Source organism: Pongo pygmaeus, chromosome 5 (assembly GCF_028885625.2).
Source record: "Pongo pygmaeus isolate AG05252 chromosome 5, NHGRI_mPonPyg2-v2.0_pri, whole genome shotgun sequence".
NCBI classification, from domain to species: Eukaryota; Metazoa; Chordata; class Mammalia; order Primates; family Hominidae; genus Pongo; species Pongo pygmaeus.
This window is the reverse complement of record NC_072378.2, coordinates 23,337,471-23,356,634: the sequence shown is the minus strand read 5'-3', so window position 1 is coordinate 23,356,634 and position 19,164 is coordinate 23,337,471. Positions and strand designations below refer to the sequence as shown.

At 37.9% G+C, this 19,164-nt stretch overlaps 1 long non-coding RNA gene across 1 annotated transcript in view; it reads right to left on the bottom strand.

The window, feature by feature from the left end:
* Positions 1-19,164, bottom strand: part of LOC134739689 (uncharacterized) — a 296,309-nt gene that overhangs the window by 215,714 nt on the left and 61,431 nt on the right. Inside the window, exon 2 of the long non-coding RNA XR_010126583.1 lies at positions 2,134-2,187. This is a non-coding gene — a long non-coding RNA (uncharacterized LOC134739689). The remainder of the gene's footprint in view (positions 1-2,133; positions 2,188-19,164) is intronic.

Sequence of the window (19,164 nt, the reverse complement as noted above, 5' to 3'; positions counted from 1 at the left end):
ATAGTTTTCCATCTCAAATTATATACTTTTAAACCTAAGTTTGCACATATTAGATGTCCCTCCAGAAAAGCACACCCATATATCTGGAAAAATATTATGTGTTAAAGGCAGCCATTCATATATTTCAATGAAAGAATAATCTTTATCTAGTCCTAACTCTGTTCAAAGGCCTGAAATTTAATGAGCAAAGCTACCCAGTGCAAAGTAAAGCTTAGCATGTACAGACATTTGTGAACTTTAACTTCTCAAAACATTTTTTTCCTTGTGCTTTTATGTTGATAGGCACTGGCTGAATGTCAGTAACTTATGTGGCAACTATTCAGGCTGTGTAAACAGCCAAAGTATCCATATTCATCGTTTACACTTTAGAACACATTAAAAAGTGACATTTGCATCAGGGTTCTCTTGCTCTGTCTCACTTTCCTCTATTTCTTTCACCTCCAGTATCTCAAAACCAGAACATAGCAACCCTGGCCTTTATACCCTCTCCAAGGAATATCCAATAAACACAGTTGAGTGATGGGAACTTGAGCCCAAATTTACCAACCCAATTAACCTTTGAACCTTGGACGATGATCCTTACTGCCACATGCAACACCAGCAAATGGTCTCTCAAGCACGAGTTTATGGTGTATTTGCTTTTTATCAATTTGTTTTCCAGTCAAGCGCATAATAACAGAGTACTTGCTGCTTTTAGTTTGCACTGGTTCACACTAATAGACCAGAGCTCACCTGGGTAATAAATATCTAATATGCTAACAATGTGTGTTTTTCTCAACACAAAATGGTGAGTGAAGAGGACGAGATGAAAGCCCACCCATGGTCCCTTTAATTGTATCCTGAATATTCAGCAAAGATAAGAAAGTAATGAGTAATTTGCAATGAACCTAAAAGGACACATCGAATTGGTCTTGGCCCTTCACTGATTTTCAGTACTGTTCAATATAGCTTTTCCAAAAATAAAGTGAATTTTTTGTTTAAATGTTGGAATGCATTAAGGAAATACAAGGCCTTGCTCAGGAAATGCAGGAAGCTTCTAAGTACAGACTTCACTCAGGAACTTTAGCAGGTGCTAAATCTTAAATAAAAACTTCAATGTACTCTCAATTGATCAATTTGTCTTGAAGTTAAATGTCAAGATGTTTCATTTTATGTTAAAGAAAACAAAAAATATTATGAACATAAGTTTGCTATGTTTTGCTATGTTCCTGATAGTCTATACAGCCCAAATATTTTTCCCATGAAAAAAGCACCGACATTCATTCTTCACTTGAGAGCATGTCATGGGATGAATTTGCAGGATTCATGAAAGTAGACTGTTTATCAGATCTTAATATTTCTTTAAAGATTTCAACTTTACCCACAGAAAAATATCTTGTACAAAAATTACTATTGTCAGTGCATATATCTGATTCTTGTCTTGACTCTATAATCCTATTATTTAGATTGCATATCAGAATCACTTCAAACATCAGCTTTTATTGATGTCCTTCAAAGAACATCACACATTAAAAAAAAATCTATATCTTACAAACATGCTGAATATAATACAAACATGAGCAGGATATGAAAAATGGATACTTTGCAATAACTGTGGATAGTTTTTGAAATGTCACCTGCTCTGTGGGATGTAAAGGAGATGAACATTATCATTTGGCATAACTGTCTATTTCTTTGGATGTAGAAATAAGGTACTGATCATTAATCTATTTGATTTTATAGAACACTTTTAAATGTCTTGATGAATGTAGAGTTTTCAAAAAAACTGACAATGAGTCTGAATCTGGATTTAAGAATGCTGGGATAATAATGCTAACAAAAATGGTACTCTTTAGGATATTCTGACAAGGACTGTAGAAAGCACATATCACTCAACATGACATTCCATTTTACCCATACCAGTTTTAATAAATTACTGATAGAACCATTAGTATCTTAATATATGGTCAAATTTTCTCCATCTAATGAATCAGGAATGTAAATTTTGCCTTTTCCAGATCCTCTGGAATTAGATTTAGTGAATTGCCCAAGGTCATAAAAGGTCCAAATTGTACATCATCCAGTGTGACATGACATGGTTGGTCAACTAAAATGCAACTACAAAGGCATAGAAGCCTTTCCAAAGATACTTACAGAGCTTTTCCTTTTAGTCCATAGGGTAGTGTGGATGAGATTCCTCAGGAATTGCTATTGAAACAAACAAGAAAACCACAATATTAAAGTGGTTCAGCTATTTTTATCTTCATTTAAAATATTTCTTTATAGCTGTCTTCCCATGAATCAAACACTTGGCCATTTGCTCACACAAAGACTACCTCCCTAACTAGTGCTGCCTACCACTTTAATTGAACCCAGATGTCTTTCTTCTAGGTTTCTTTGTATTCCTGAGCATGTCCCATAAAATAATTGAATTGATAAATTATTTCAGTCAGATTCTTGCCCTTTAATTTCATCTGTAACAATTTTTATAACACATTGAATAACAGAATCCTTCCACTTTTACAACAATATTACTATTGCAAATTTCTTCCATACCTTCCCTGTCCACAGCATCAGGTTTCCAGTGAATTTCAAAGTCAGTAAACAAAAGGAAAACTCAGTGTTCACAAAAGGGTCTTCAGGATTTATATCAATTTCATCTTTTCTTTCACTTTGCCTATGTCATTTAGAGAATGACAGTGAGACAGGGATCTGGCTAAAATATGAGTCAGCAGCCCTAGTTTTGACACACAGTTTTGCAAAAGGAACTCCTATTTTATCTAAAGTTGTGGCAGAGAAATGTCCCCAAGTTTATTTGTAGATTCAGTTTCCTGTGTGTGTGCATGTGTGCGCGTGTGCGTGTATGCCTGTGCACACACACGCATGCATGCCATTTTGACTTTGTGAAGCAGAGCAATGCCTCTACTTCCCAAAGATACCCATGTGCTATACTCCAGAACCTGAGAATATGTTAGGTTACATTGCAAAGGGTATTTAAAGCTGCAAATGAAATTAACATTTCTAATCACCGACTTTCAGATGGGTGATTATTCTTAATTATCCAGGTGGCCCCAATATAATCGCAAAGATACTTAACAGGAGAGGCACGAATGAGAAGAGGTCAGAGTAACATGTTGTGAGAAGGGCCTAGCCCACACCATTGCTGAGCTTTAAAGGAGCCACTGTCAAGGAATGTGGGCAGACTCTAGAAGGGGGAAATGCAAGAAAATGGATTTTTTTTCTAGAGCCTCCAGAAAGGGAAGCATCTTGATTTTTAACCCCATGTGACTATTTCAGACTTCTAACTTCCAGAAGTGTAAAATAATAAATTCATATTATTTTAAGCCACTAAGATTGTGGTAAATTTCTTATGGCAGAAACAGGAAACTAATAAAGATTTCCTATAGTTCCATCCTAGAACGTTATGTAATTGTGTCCTACACTATTGGCATAGTGGGTGCCAAACAGACTGTGGTAACGGTGCAGTTGCAGGAGTGGAGAGAGGTTTTGAAATGAAATACAATGCTAGCTTAGAAGAGCATCATGTCACCAAAGAACTGTCTCCTTGAAAATTTTCCATTTCAATTCCCCTTTGCAATGTTAACCATGACAACAGATTGGTATCATATAAAATATTATCTAACTTTAGTTTAATCTAGAAAAAGAGAGTCTGATTTCAAAGGTATTATTTTTAATATGCTTTTCCTTTTATAAAATAAAAAATAGTGTGTTTCAATATCTTATTTAACTAAATAAGATTAAATGCCATCTGAAACTTTTTCTACGTTATAAATCCATCTACTAAATGTGTGTATCATAAAAATCTGCATTTACATGCCATAAGTCATTTTCCTTGCAACTACCTCTCACTTTATACATTAAATTCCTTTCTGTTTTTGTTCTAACCAATTTCTGAAAAAGTAGAGACCACTCTATTTCTATTTTTTAGTTAAATGACTTTGTATGGATTCTGCATGTGATTTATTGTTCTAAGCTTAAATATGTGAAGACTTATATCTTAAGAGAGATATGCTTAGCCTGGAGATTTTGCATTTTTAGTCACTGAAAATCTGAATTACAGGATTGGAAGGGAAATCAGAATTCTCTAACTTCTCTTTTTGTAGACATCTACACTAATGTTTTAGCCAGATATTGTCCTTTTCCTTTTTTCTTTTGGCTTTTCCAGTTTTCCTGGGAATACATTTTCATAACACATAAAAATAATGTGAAGTTATATTTCAAATCCATTACACCATGTTTTGTTATGTCTAACCTAAGTCCCTTCTAATCCATTTCAAATTCACTTCCTATTCTGGTCTTCCCAATAATATGTAACAGCTCTATATCTTCTGAGTCATCCTTTTTATACTTGAAGTCTTGTTAAGTCTTCACCCTCAACCAGCCACAGTTTTGTTATTTCCAAGCTTAGTAGAAGCTAACATGTTTTTTTAACTTGTAAGGAAAATTCAACAATTAATCACTTTTATTTTTCTCCCATGGATGTACCCTATAGATCAATTGTGGAATACAAACAAGGTACTACATCCTAATTCAGTTGTGATCATTATGAATCAAATGATATTAAGATGTCTCAGTTGCTGTTATCTGTGTCACTGTCATATTTCTTATAATATTACTGCATTAATGACTCATATCTAATCCACAGCCTCCATAGCCTGATTTTTCTAAACACAATGAAAACTAAACCACATTCCTTTACAGAAATTAGTTTTTTTGCCCTCTTTGAAGGGGTAATATAGTTACAGGCCAAAGACTAATGAACTGGGAAGCAGGAAACAAAGCGTTCACAAGACCTTTCTCTTAGCTGGGCCTCAGTTTATTCTGTAAAATTAGACAACTGAAGTAGGTAGATTTACTCTTCCATGTTCCTGCTCTTGGGATGTTTTTAGGGTAAATGTGGAACTCATGAACAAAAATATTTCACTGCTTGCTGTAAAGTGCTACTTGATTTTGTCTCACATAGAATATTTCACTAGTCTGTTAAAACTAGGAAAGATAGTGGAAAAATCCACAAAGCAATTGGTCTATAATTATCCCCTTCTAAACATTTTGAAACAGCTGATTGTCTGGGGTGCCACCAGAAGTTCTCTATCTCACAGCCGAGGAAATTAAGGATGCAGACAAGCCAAGGGTGAGGTTAGAGCAGAAGTTAAATAATCAGAAGAGAGAAAGCTGCCTGTCTCAGAGAGGGGTCCTGAAAAAGGGTTTCCATTTCACAGTTGAATACGGAAGCTTTTATAAGAAACCAACGAGGGCTAGGCATCTCATTTGCATAACGTGCAGATTTCTGGTAGCTCCACCCCATCCTCCCTAGTATGCATGTGGGCCCTTAGCTTGAGTTACTCCATATTGCTTTGTTCCCCTTACTGTGTATGTGTGAGGGGACAAAATTTTCCATTTTGGGCATGTCTGGGCAAATCTCCTGTGTAGCCTTTCTTATCTATAAGGCTGTGGGCATGTCTTAGGCAAGCCTCCCTGTGCAAGTTCCCTTATCTATGCCTGCAGGTTGTTCTTTTATTTGAAATAATTCAACTGAAGACCCATCCTAACTGCCTGCCTAACCAGTTTATTCCTTCCTCCTCTCTCAATTTCACAATTTTTTTTCAATATTTTCTCGGGTGGTAGTTAACGTAGCACAAGCCTCTAATATTCAAGGTTATTATATTCTTGTAACTTTGAGATAGATTTTAAATTTATGAGATCTTATCTGAGGCTATCTACCTGAACATTAACAAGTTGAAGAAGATATATAATACTTATAAACAAACATTCACTGTGAAATTATCTGTACTTATGAAAAAATGAAAATTAAATTTCGTTAAGTAGATCTTAAATGTTAGGACCCTTAAGAATATGAAGAAATGTTTAAGATACAATTTTTAAATAAATTAAAGCAACATAAGTATCTAGATATTTTGGCTGCAACTTTATAAACATATTAAACATATTTGTTGAATATAAGAAAACACAACTAATGAATTAAAGACATTTTTATTGCAAATTTATCTTTACTCATGCTATATGTTTGAAATTGTAGCTCATAGCTTGAAGGTAATTCAATACATTTTTAAAGAACTATGTTACGTAATATAAAGTTTAAAAACCTCTATATATTTAGTTAGACATAGTCAAAGACTCCCCATTCACAATGCTCTATCTGAGCTGTATTCTAGTTATTGCAATACTGCTGAGTTTGTGGTTATTGGTTATATCTTGAAATAATTTGTTTTATCCTTTTAATGTTTTATTATTTTTTCTTCCTTTCATATTGCTTTTAGATATGTTTTGCTATCTTTAGAGATGAGGATATAATGGTGATTTTTCAAACAGTAGTTAAAATTGACTCCATTTATAACCTAAGACATAATTCTCTTCAAAGAAAGTTGTCTGCCTCAGCAATAGCACTCCCTTTGAAAGAGAGGACCCTGAAGGCTAAGTAGGAGTAATTGAAGAGGAATGAAATGTTTTTAACTATTAAAAATCACCTTTGGCTTACAAGATTTAATTAAATGTAGTTTGCACCTCTTCAACCATTTGTATCCAGCATTAAAATTGTCAGCATTTTTTTCTGCTAACAATAGAGGACAAACCAAAAATTTGTATATCCTTCTCCAAATTGAGGAATCAATGTATAAAGAGCATACATACACACATAAGTAGAATAGTTTGTTCCCTTTGACCAAATGGTGGCTGAATATTCTTTATTTTCTTCTAATGTCTCATATATTAAGAAATTTTTTTTTGTTGTTATTCTCAAAATGTAATTGTCATCTAAAATTGGCCAATACAATACATTAACATCTCAGTGATGAAGTAGCTACTAACAAATTCAGAAGACTGTTCCAGGAAATATAGTTGAGTAATTGAAAGATGTGATCATCTTTCTTCACTCCCAGTTTGCATGAAAATTGTTCCAGGAAAAATCGGTTCACCTATAATGGTGCCTGTCAGAGTCTTCCCATGAGAAACAGATTCTCAGTGACACACTGAAACGCGGGGAGACATAGAGATGGATCGCAGTCAGACCTTGAACTTCAAATTAGTGGACAATAGCTCTATAGAGATACCAACTAATTTTCTCCCTACAGGAATACCATACAGGCTGACAGGCCAACATCATCCATTATTTTTAATTGGAGAGAAAAATGCCACAGTTAGAGTGACACACCACATATCCATGGCCTAACTTTGTGATGGGTAGAAAATTCACTAGCAAAGTGGACTTTCATTTTGTATTCGGTTCCTTTTCACACCAAGGGGAAGAGGTGAGGGGAGAAATGTCTAAATGTCAGACAGTCAGTGAGAAGGAGACTGCTGCTTCTCAACAGAAGTAATTAGGTGGGCCTTTCTCAACCCTGGACTAGGCAGTGCAGGCTCCTTCCAGGTAACAGTGCCCTTTGTTCTGTTTTCAAGAGTCACAGACTGATGTGTCTTCTCAAAAAGGAGCTTTCCCCTCCATGATTAAATATTTATCACAGCAAGAAGCTAGCAGTGGTACTATGTGCCTCCAATTAACCACGACAGAGGATGATTAGTGCCTACAGGACAAGCATCACTATTTTGAAAGGGAGGGGCAGGTTAGTGCATCCATGTGGCCAATCTTTATTCCCCGCCAATAAGCCCATTACAAAGGATATTGTTTGTTGGCAAACATCAGCACTTGCCGGTCTTCCACTCTATCAGCAAGCTTCTGGTGGTGAGCCTGTCTCTGCCCATTAGAATGTAACTTACGTGTACATCTTTTGGTTTCCAGATGGTCTTATGAGTAAAAGAAGTCTTTTAAGATGAGACTGATCAATTTCAAATATAAGACTTAGAAAAGTTGCTCACCAGGAAATAAATTAGTTTATGTTCAGGCAAAAATAAGCTCCTTGAAGGTAGGGGCTGTACTTTCTATGGGTTCCATCAAGAACTCAGTGCCTGATGAACAAGAGTGTTACATGGAGGGATGATGACCACATTACACTCAGCCATCTGAGTCAAAAAAAGCAGTGCTCATTTTCAGTAAAACGCCATCATTACATTCTTCGAGGATACAAAAGTAATGTAAATATGACAAAATGTCTCCATAGTGCCCAGAAAAGAAAATATATATATATAGTATAACCCCTTAGAAAAGAGGTACCGATTTAGTCATGTTACATTTCAGAGTTAGGGTACAATGGCATTTATATGATAGAAAGTCAATAAAAACTCGTTTTCAGTGAGAAATTCAGATGTTTCAACCTGTTAAAAGATTTAAAATTGAATTTTAAAGTACAATTGTTTGATACTGTGTAAGTAGCCCTGTTTAGCTTGATTCATAGTGTTTTTATCACCCATAAACATGGTAGTAATATTTTCTACCTCATAGAGATGATACACTTTAAGTAAAAAAGCTGATAGTGGAGATGTTCTCAACTAGCACTGTGCCTGCAACATAGGCATCCAATAAAGGTTTCTCTTTTTCCTTAGTAGAGATCTACATGCTTGAATTGCTAGTTTATCATAACAAGTTTTTTATAAAAATAGTAAACATAAATGATCTATTAATATGTTTTCTGGCTGGGCACGGTGGCTCTTGCCTATAATCCCAGCACTTTGGGAGGCTGAGGTGGCCAGATCGCAAGGTCAGGAGATCGAGACCATCCTGGCTAACACAGTGAAACCCTGTCTCCACTAAAAATACAAAGGATTAGCCGGGCATGGTAGTGGGCACCTGTAGTCCCAGCTACTTTGGAGGCTGAGGCAGCAGAATGGTGTCAACCCAGGAGTCGGAGCTTGCAGTGAGCCAAGATCACACCCCTGCACTCCAGCCTGGGTGACAGTGCAAGACTCCGTCTCAAGAAAAAAGTTTTCTAGTTGCCAAACTACCAGCAGGTCAGCTTTTACTGATATGATAATTCAATGGATATTTCCTCAATTCCTGGACCTTTCTATATAACGTTGGGCCTAGCCATGAAAAATCCAGATTATGTAAAAATTCATTTTTAGGAGGAGCCAAGATGGCCAAATAGGAACAGCTCCGGTCTACAGCTCCCAGCGTGAGCAACGCAGAAGACGGGTGATTTCTGCATTTCCATCTGAGGTACCGGGTTCATCTCACTAGGGAGTGCCAGACAGTGGGCACAGGTCAGTGGGTGCGCGCACCATGCGCGAGCTGAAGAAGGGCGAGGCATTGCCTCACTCGGGAAGCACAAGGGGTCAGGGAGTTCACTTTCCTAGTCAAAGAAAGGGGTGACAGACGGCACCTGGAAAATCGGGTCACTCCCACCCAAATACTGCGCTTTTCCGACGGGCTTAAAAAACGGTGCACCAGGAGATTAATATCCCGCACCTGGCTCAGAGGGTCCTACGCCCACGGAGTCTCGCTGATTGCTAGCACAGCAGTCTGAGATCAAACAGCAAGGCGGCAGCGAGGCTGGGGGAGGGGTGCCCGCCATTGCCCAGGCTTGCTTAGGTAAACAAAGCAGCTGGGAAGCTCGAACTGGGTGGAGCCCACCACAGCTCAAGGAGGCCTGCCTGCCTCTGTAGGCTCCACCTCTGGGGGCAGGGCACAGATAAACAAAAAGACAGCAGTAACCTCTGCAGACTAAAATGTCCCTGTCTGACAGCTTTGAAGAGAGCAGTGGTTCTCCCAGCACACAGCTGGAGATCTGAGAACGGGCAGACTGCCTCCTCAAGTGGGTCCCTGACCCCTGACCCCCGAGCAGCCTAACTGGGAGGCACCCCCCAGCAGGGGCAGACTGACACCTCACATGGCCAGCCGGGTACTCCAACAGACCTGCGGCTGAGGGTCCTGTCTGTTAGAAGGAAAACTAACAAACAGAAAGGACATCCACACCAAAAACCCATCTGTACATCACCATCATCAAAGACCAAAAGTGGATAAAACCACAAAGATGGGGAAAAAACAGAGCAGAAAAACTGGAAACTCTAAAAAGCAGAGCACCTGTCCTCCTTCAAAGGAACGCAGTTCCTCACCAGCAATGGAACAAAGCTGGATGGAGAATGACTTTGACGAGCTGACAGAAGAAGGCTTCAGATGATCAAATTACTCCGAGCTACAGGAGGATATTCAAACCAAAGGCAAAGAAGTTGAAAACTTTGAAAAAAATTTAGAAGAATGTATAACTAGAATAACCAATACAGAGAAGTGCTTAAAGGAGCTGATGGAGCTGAAAACCAAGGCTTGAGAACTACGTGAAGAATGCAGAAGCCTCAGGAGCCGATGCGATCAAATGGAAGAAAGGGTATCAGCGATGGAAGATGAAATGAATGAAATGAAGCGAGAAGGGAAGTTTAGAGAAAAAAGAATACAAAGAAATGAGCAAAGCCTCCAAGAAATATGGGACTATGTGACAAGACCAAATCTACATCTGATTGGTGTACCTGAAAGTGATGGGGAGAATGGAACCAAGTTGGAAAACACTCTGCAGGATATTATCCAGGAGAACTTCTCCAATCTAGCAAGGCAGGCTAACATTCAGATTCAGGAAATACAGAGAACGCCACAAAGATACTCCTCGAGAAGAGCAACTCCAGGACACATAATTGTCAGATTCACCAAAGTTGAAATGAAGGAAAAAATGTTAAGGGCAGCCAGAGAGAAAGGTCGGGTTACCCTCAAAGGGAGGCCCATCAGACTAACAGCGGATCTCTCGGCAGAAACTCTGTAAGACAGAAGAGAGTGGGGGCCAATATTCAACATTCTTAAAGAAAAGAATTTTCAACCCAGAATTTCATATCCAGCCAAACTAAACTTCATAAGTGAAGGAGAAATAAAATACTTTACAGAAAAGCAAATACTGAGAGATTTTGTCACCACCAGGCCTGCCCTAAAAGAGCTCCTGAAGGAAGCGCTAAACATGGAAAGGCACAACTGGTACCAGCTGCTGCAAAATCATGCCAAAATGTAAAGACCATAGAGACTAGGAAGAGACTGCATCAACTAATGAGCAAAATAACCAGCTAACATCATAATGACAGGATCAAATTCACACATAACAATATTAACTTTAAATGTAAATGGACTAAATTCTCCAATTAAAAGACACGCACTGGCAAATTGGATAAAGAGTCAAGACCCATCAGTGTGCTGTATTCAGGAAACCCATCTCACGTGCAGAGACACACATAGGCTCAAAATAAAAGGATGGAGGAAGATCTACCAAGCAAATGGAAAACAAAAAAAGACAGGGGTTGCAATCCTAGTCTCTGATAAAACAGACTTTAAACCAGCAAAGATCAAAAGAGACAAAGAAGGCCATTACATAATGGTAAAGGGATCAATTCAACAAGAAGAGCTAACTATCCTAAATATATATGCACCCAATACAGGAGCACCCAGATTCATAAAGCAAGTCCTGAGTGACCTACAAAGAGACTTAGACTCCCACACATTAATAATGGGAGACTTTAACACCCCACTGTCAACATTAGACAGATCAACAAGACAGAAAGTCAACAAGGATACCCAGGAATTGAACTCAGCTCTGCACCAAGCGGACCTAATAGACATCTACAGAACTCTCCACCCCAAATCAACAGAACATACATTTTTTTCACCACCACACCACACCTATTCCAAAATTAACCACATAGTTGGAAGTAAAGCTCTCCTCAGTAAATGTAAAAGAACAGAAATTATAACAAACTACCTCTCAGATCACAGTGCAATCAAGCTAGAACTCAGGATTAAGAATCTCACTCAAAACTGCTCAACTACATGGAAACTGAACAACCTGCTCCTGAATGACTACTGGGTACATAACAAAATGAAGGCAGAAATAAAGATGTTCTTTGAAACCAACAAGAACCAAGACACAACATACCAGAATCTCTGGGATGCATTCAAAGCAGTGTGTAGAGGGAAATTTATAGCACTAAATGCCCACAGGAGAAAGCAGAAAAGATCCAAAATTGACACCCTAACATCACAATTAAAAGAACTACAAAAGCAAGAGCAAACACATTCAAAAGCTAGCAGAAGGCAAGAAATAACTAAAATCAGAGCAGAACTGAAGGAAATAGAGACACCCTTCAAATAGAAGGAAATAGAGAAAACCCTTCAAAAAATTAATGAATCCAGGAGCTGGTTTTTTGAAAGGATCAACAAAATTGATAGACCACTAGCAAGATTAATAAAGAAAAAAAGAGAAAAGAATCAAATAGATGCAATAAAAAATGATAAAGGGGATATCACCACCGATCCCACAGAAATACAAACTACCATCAGAGAATACTACAAACACTTCTATGCAAATAAACTAGAAAATCTAGAAGAAATGGATAAATTCCTCAACACATACACTCTCCCAAGACTAAACCAGGAAGAAGTTGAATCTCTGAATAGACCAATAACAGGAGCTGAAATTGTGAAAATAATCAGTAGCTTACCAATCAAAAAGAGTCCGGGACCAGATGGATTCACAGCCGAATTCTACCAGAGGTACAAGGAGGAACTGGTACCATTCCTTCTGAAACTATTCCAATCAATAGAAAAAGAGGGAATCCTCCCTAACTCATTTTATGAGGCCAGCATCATCGTGATACCAAAGCCAGGCAGAGACACAACCAAAAAAAGAGAATTTTAGACCAATATTCTTGATGAACATTGATGCAAAAATCCTCAATAAAATACTGGCAAACCGAATCCAGCAGCACATCAAAAAGCTTATCCACCATGATCAAGTGGGCTGCATCCCTGGGATACAAGGCTGGTTCAATATATGCAAATCAATGCATGTAATCCAACATATAAAGAGAACCAAAGACAAAAACTACATGATTATCTCAATAGATGCAGAAAACGCCTTTGACAAAATTCAACAACCCTTCATGCTAAAAACTCCCAATAAATTAGGTATTGATGGGACATATCTCAAAATAATAAGAGCTATCTATGACAAACCCACAGCCAATATCATACTGAATGGGCAAAAACTGGAAGCATTCCCTTTGAAAACTGGCACAAGACAGGGATGCCCTCTCTCACCACTCCTATTCAACATAGTGTTGGAAGTTCTGGCCAGGGCAATTAGGCAGGAGAAGGAAATAATGGGTATTCAGTTAGGAAAAGTGGAAGTCGAATTGTCCCTGTTTGTAGACGACATGATTGTATATCTAGAAAACCACATTGTCTCAGCCCAAAATCTCCTTAAGCTGATAAGCAACTTCAGCAAAGTCTCAGGATACAAAATCAATGTACAAAAATCACAAGCATTCTTATACACCAATAACAGACAAACAGAGAGCCAAATCATGAGTGAACTCCAATTCACAATCGCTTCAAAGAGAATAAAATACTTAGGAATCCAACTTACAAGGGACGTGAAGGACCTCTTCAAGGAGAACTACAAACCACTGCTCAAGGAAATAAAAGAGGATACAAACAAATGGAAGAACATTCCATGCTCATGGGTGGGAATAATCAATATCGTGAAAATGGCCATACTGCCCAAGGTAATTTATAGATTCAATGCCATCCCTATCAAGCTACCAATGACTTTCCTCACAGAATTGGAAAAAACGACTTTAAAGCTCATATGGAACCAAAAAAGAGCCCGCATCACCAAGTCAATCCTAAGCCAAAAGAACAAAGCTGGAGGCATCACACTACCTGACTTCAAACTATACTACAAGGCTACAGTAACCAAAACAGCATGGTACTGGTACCAAAACAGAGATATAGATCAATGGAACAGAACAGAGCCCTCAGAAATAATGCCGCATATCTACAACTATCTGATCTTTGACAAACCTGAGAAGAACAAGAAATGGGGAAAGGATTCCCTATTTAATAAATGGTGCTGGGAAAACTGGCTAGCCATATGTAGAAAGCTGAAACTGGATCCCTTCCTTACACCTTATACAAAAATCAATTCAAGATGGATTAAAGACTTAAACGTTAGACCTAAAACCACAAAAACCCCAGAAGAAAACGTATGCAATACCATTCAGGACATAGGCATGGGCAAGGACTTCATGTCTAAAACACCAAAAGCAATGGCAACAAAAGCCAAAATTGACAAATGGGATCTAATTAAGCGAAAGAGCTTCTGCACAGCAAAAGAAACTACCATCAGAGTGAACAGGCAACCTACAAAATGACAGAAAATTTTCACAACCTACTCATCTGACAAAGAGCTAATATCCAGAATCTACAATGAACTCAAACAAACTTACAAGAAAAAAACAAACAACCCCATCAAAAAGTGGGCGAAGTACATGAACAGACCCTTCTCAAAAGAAGACATTTATGCAGCCAAAAGACACATGAAAAAATGCTCACCATCACTGGCCATCAGAGAAATGCAAATCAAAACCACAATGAGATACCATCTCACACCAGTTAGAATGGCAATCATTAAAAAGTCAGGAAACAACAGGTGCTGGAGAAGATGTGGAGAAATAGGATCACTTTTACACTGTTGGTGGGACTGTAAACTAGTTCAACCATTGTGGAAGTCAGTGTGGCCATTCCTCAGGGATCTAGAACTAGAAATTCCATTTGACCCAGCCATCCCATTACTGGGTATATATCCAAAGGACTATAAATCATGCTGCTAGAAAGACACATGCACACGTATGTTTATTGTGGCATTATTCACAATAGCAAAGACTTGGAACCAACCCAAATGTCCAACAATGATAGACTGGATTAAGAAAATGTGGCACATATACACCATGGAATACTATGCAGCCATAAAAAATGATGAGTTCATGTCCTTTGTAGAGACATGGATGAAATTGGAAATCATCATTCTCAGTAAACTATCACAAGAACAAAAAACCAAAAACTGCATATTCTCACTCATAGGTGGGAATTGAACAATGAGAACACGTGGACACAGGAAGGGGAACATCACACTCTGGGGACTGTTGTGGGGTGGTGGGAGGGGGGAGGGATAGCATTAGGAGATATACCTAATGCTAAATGGCGAGTTAATGGGTGCAGTGCACCAGCATGGCACATGTATACATATGTAACTAAGCTGCACAATGCGCCCATGTACCCTAAAACCTAAAGCATAATAATAATAAATTAATAAATTTAAAAAAAAAAGGTTAAGAAAAAAATTCATTTTTTAATAATAACATCTAACATTTATGAATGGCCAGCCTCTACTGGAGTGCTTTATGTACTTTAATAATCTTTACAAGAACCCTGAATGCATCAGATCCTTTGTTTACTATGATATCCTCACAATTTGCATCAGAAATATTTAAACAAACTAACAAAAAAAACTGGCCTCTCCAGTGTCTCTTGGACCAGCCTTACTATTTCCCAGCAATGCATTTGTGTTCACACGCTTTCTTTTCTTTGTAACCCCACTATCCTCTTCTTTATATGAGCCCTCTTCCTCGAATGGAAGGTTCATGAGACTATACTCAAAATAGGCTCAAAATTGACTATCCAGAGTTGGAGATTCACTATTTTGCACCATTTGGCTATCACCTAATTTCAGACCCAGTTCCAAATAATGGCTGACACTCCAGTCCTATGCTACATTCTACTTTCTCATGTGGTAATGTGTCCAGAATTGGCTCCTTCCGGTGGCTTCTTGGTCTCGCTGACTTCAAGAATGAAGCCACGGAAACTCGTGGTGAGTGGTAGAGTTCTTAAAGATCGTGTGTTCAGAGTTTGTTCCTTCAAAATGTTCAGATGCGTCTTGAGTTTTTTCCTTCTGGTGGGTTGATGGTCTCACTTGACTTCAGGAGTGAAGCCGCAGACCTTCGCAGTGAGTGTTACAGCTCTTAAAGGTGGCACATTGGGAGTTTTTTGTTCCTCCTGGTGGGTTTGTGGTCTCTCTGACTTCAGGAGTGAAGCCACAGACCTTTGCAGTGAGTGTTACAGCTCATAAAGGTAGTGCAGACCCAAAAAGTGAGCAGCAACAAGATTTATTGTGAAGAGAGAAAAAACAAGGCTTCCACAGAGTGGCAGCTGACCCAAGAAGGTTGCTGCTATTGACTCAGGTGGCCAGCTTTTATTCCCTTATTTGGCCCCACCCACATCCTGCTGATTGGTCCATTTTACAGAGTGCTGATTGGTCCATTTTACAGAGTGCTGATTGGTCTGTTTTTACAGAGTGCTAACTGGTGTGTTTACAAACCTTTAGCTAGACACAGAGCGCTGATTGGTGCATTTTTACAGAGTGCTGATTGGTGCGTTTACAAACCTTTAGCTAGACACAGAGTGATGATTGGTGCATTTTTACAGAGTGCTGATTGGTGCGTTTACAAACCTTTAGCTAGACACAGAGGGCACTGACTGGTATGTTTACAATCCTTTAGCTAGACAGAAAAGTTCTCCAAGTCTCCACCCAACCCGGAAGCCCGGCTGGCTTCACCTCTCAGAAATTTAGGGTTAATTTTGTTAAGACTCAATAGAATAGTAGGTTGTCCTCCCAGTGTCACACAGAGAAAAAAAGAAGACTGTCAGAGAGTCTTGGGGAAGTTTGTTTCTGTTTACTTTGATTTTTGTATACTTTTTTACAAGATAGATGGTAACTCATGGCTATGTTGTTTAACTGTGCCCCCAAATGAAAATTTTCAGTGCAGAACTATTATGTCTATTCAGTAATCCAGCTTAACATAATTAAGCATTAAATATGTTACTATCAAAATGTATTAAATAAGTGTATCAAAAAGATGTGCTAGATAATACTAATCTATGCCAAAAGGTGAATTATTAGTTATTTTTAGTTGTTATTGTTGTCTAAGGCAAGACCATTCATTCAAGGGGCAGTTTCATGTGATCATAGTCTAGATCAAAGACTATTTCAACTACAGAACAGGTTGTATGACTCTTCCATACATATTTACGAAGAAATGTTACTACATTTGGTAAACTTTGCAATTAGAGTTCTTTTCTTTAGAAGGTACTCCTTTCCTTCCTTTAACCCTGGTTAGTTTACTAACATTTGCAAAACAAAAACAAAAAAAATAATAATAAACAACAAAGAAAGAAACCTTGATATCAGCTGAATGGCCTAATTGACTTAGGTTAGTTTATTAAAAAGATATATATTTCCTATTTGTGAGTACTCATCAAATTTGTGTCCTCCTTATTCTGTGTAAACAGCACCACAGCTATTATGCTTATGAAGAAAAGTTAACATTTGTCTTGTTTACTTGGCATCACAATGCTTAAAATAGTTCCAACAAGCACCCCCTAAATGTGCATTTGGTTGTTTTGCTCATTAGCAAGTAGGTCAGTAAGCAAAAGAGGTGGCTGTGTAACTGAACCTCTGCATCAGTAAACACGTCAATGGAACTGTAGATACATCGTAGAACCTATAATGGCTTTTGTTATGAATTCTGAGTTCCATGATTCCTGGAACAGTAGATAAGGTTGAAGTACTTTTTTTTCAAGGAAGGACAGACAATTAAAATAAAGTTAATTGAAAATCGTCTTCTTGAAATCACAATATATTCCACTAAACTAACAAGTCATCAGCAATCAAAAAATTATATAAGTATTATTTCATACAGTGTATAAATTGCAACTAAAAGGCTAATATTTATCATCCCCAAATGGTGCAGGTTGGAATAAACCTGTAATATCTCACATGTTTCCTGGTTATTTGAAAATATAAAGGATTTGAATGAGTTACAAGATGAGGGTTCAGGCATTTCACTTCAGAACAAACTACAATCACTGCCAGAAGATCACTTATATGGCTGTTCTCTCATTCTGTTACAGCACTGTCTGTCCAAAAGTTCTTTATATTCATCTTATCTAAACAAATTTTTAAAAGCAAGTAACAATGCTTAATTTTTGTGACACAGTCAAAGTCATATGAGCAAAAGAATAGCCAAAAAGACCCTAATAGAATGTAAAATGTGAAATTTGTTGTGTATGTATGCATCCTCTGAGTGGGTGGCCCCATAATAAGCCATGCAAGACAGTATAAGCCTGTTCCCAGAGATCAATGGCGTGACTGCAGCCATCCATCATCTCTAACACAGGCAGGATGCAATCAATGGTAATCCGTCTCTTTCCCATTGGATAATTGATTTTTTTAAAAAATTTGTGGGATTGATCTTTTTTCATTTTAAGAAACTGTCATTGCATAACACAGCAGTCTTAAGGGCTGAGGGAAAAGGGGTTTCGTTGTTTCAATAAAATCCTAATGACATTAGATTTAATTATACTCTCATCCACAATTTTCCCTGAGAAAAATTATGAAGCTTTTATCTTGAGTATTTTTCCATGTTTCTATTTTGGCTATTTTCTCCACCTTTGGGGTGGGACCATACATAACCTTTTTTAGGTGCTGATCAGTTTTCTGTTTGTGTAGGTTAACACACATTAAGGTGTAACATGGTTTTGCTCTGTGTCTCCACCAAATCTCACCTTGAATTGTAATCCCCATAATCACCACGTGTCAAGGGAAGGACCTGGTGGGAGGTGATTGGATCATGGGGGCAGGTTCCCCCATCCTGTTCTCATGATAGTGAGTGAGTTCTCATGAGATCTCATGGTTTTGTAAGGGGCTCTTCCCTTTTCACTTCCCGCCCTCTCTCTTTCCCTCTCTCTATCTCTCTCTCTCGCTCTCTCACCTGCCGCCATGTAAGACATGCCTGCTTTCCCTCGCACCATGATTGTAAGTTTCTTGAGGCCTCCCCAGCCATGCTGAACTGTGAGTCAATGAAACCATTTTTCTTTATAAATTACCCAGTCTTGGGCAGTTCTTTATAGCAGTGTGAAAACTGACTAATACAAGTTGTTTTCTAGTAAAGATATTACCAATCATGGTACTTCCATCTTCACAGAGGTTTTTTAAAATATAAAAACTTTAGTTACATTTTCAGGACAATGACAACTAATAAAACATATTTTTGTGTGCAGGCTTGCAAAAAGATACAAATATTATATTTCTATGCCAAGCTTCTAATTTTCTCTTCCAGCTTTATATTCTTAGCACTTGAAAACATACCTCACATTCATTTATATGTTTATTCATTCATTCAAGTGGTATTAATTTTTCATCTTCAATGTGCTAAATACTTTTCAAGGCACTGAATATGCATTAAAAAAAAGCCAATCTCTGCCTTAAGGAACTTACATTGCAATAGGAGGAAAAACAAAAACAAACAATACCTAAACATCTTCTAGTATTGATAGGTTCTATAGAATATAAGTCTAGTTTCAGAGTGATAGAGTGATATATATATCTA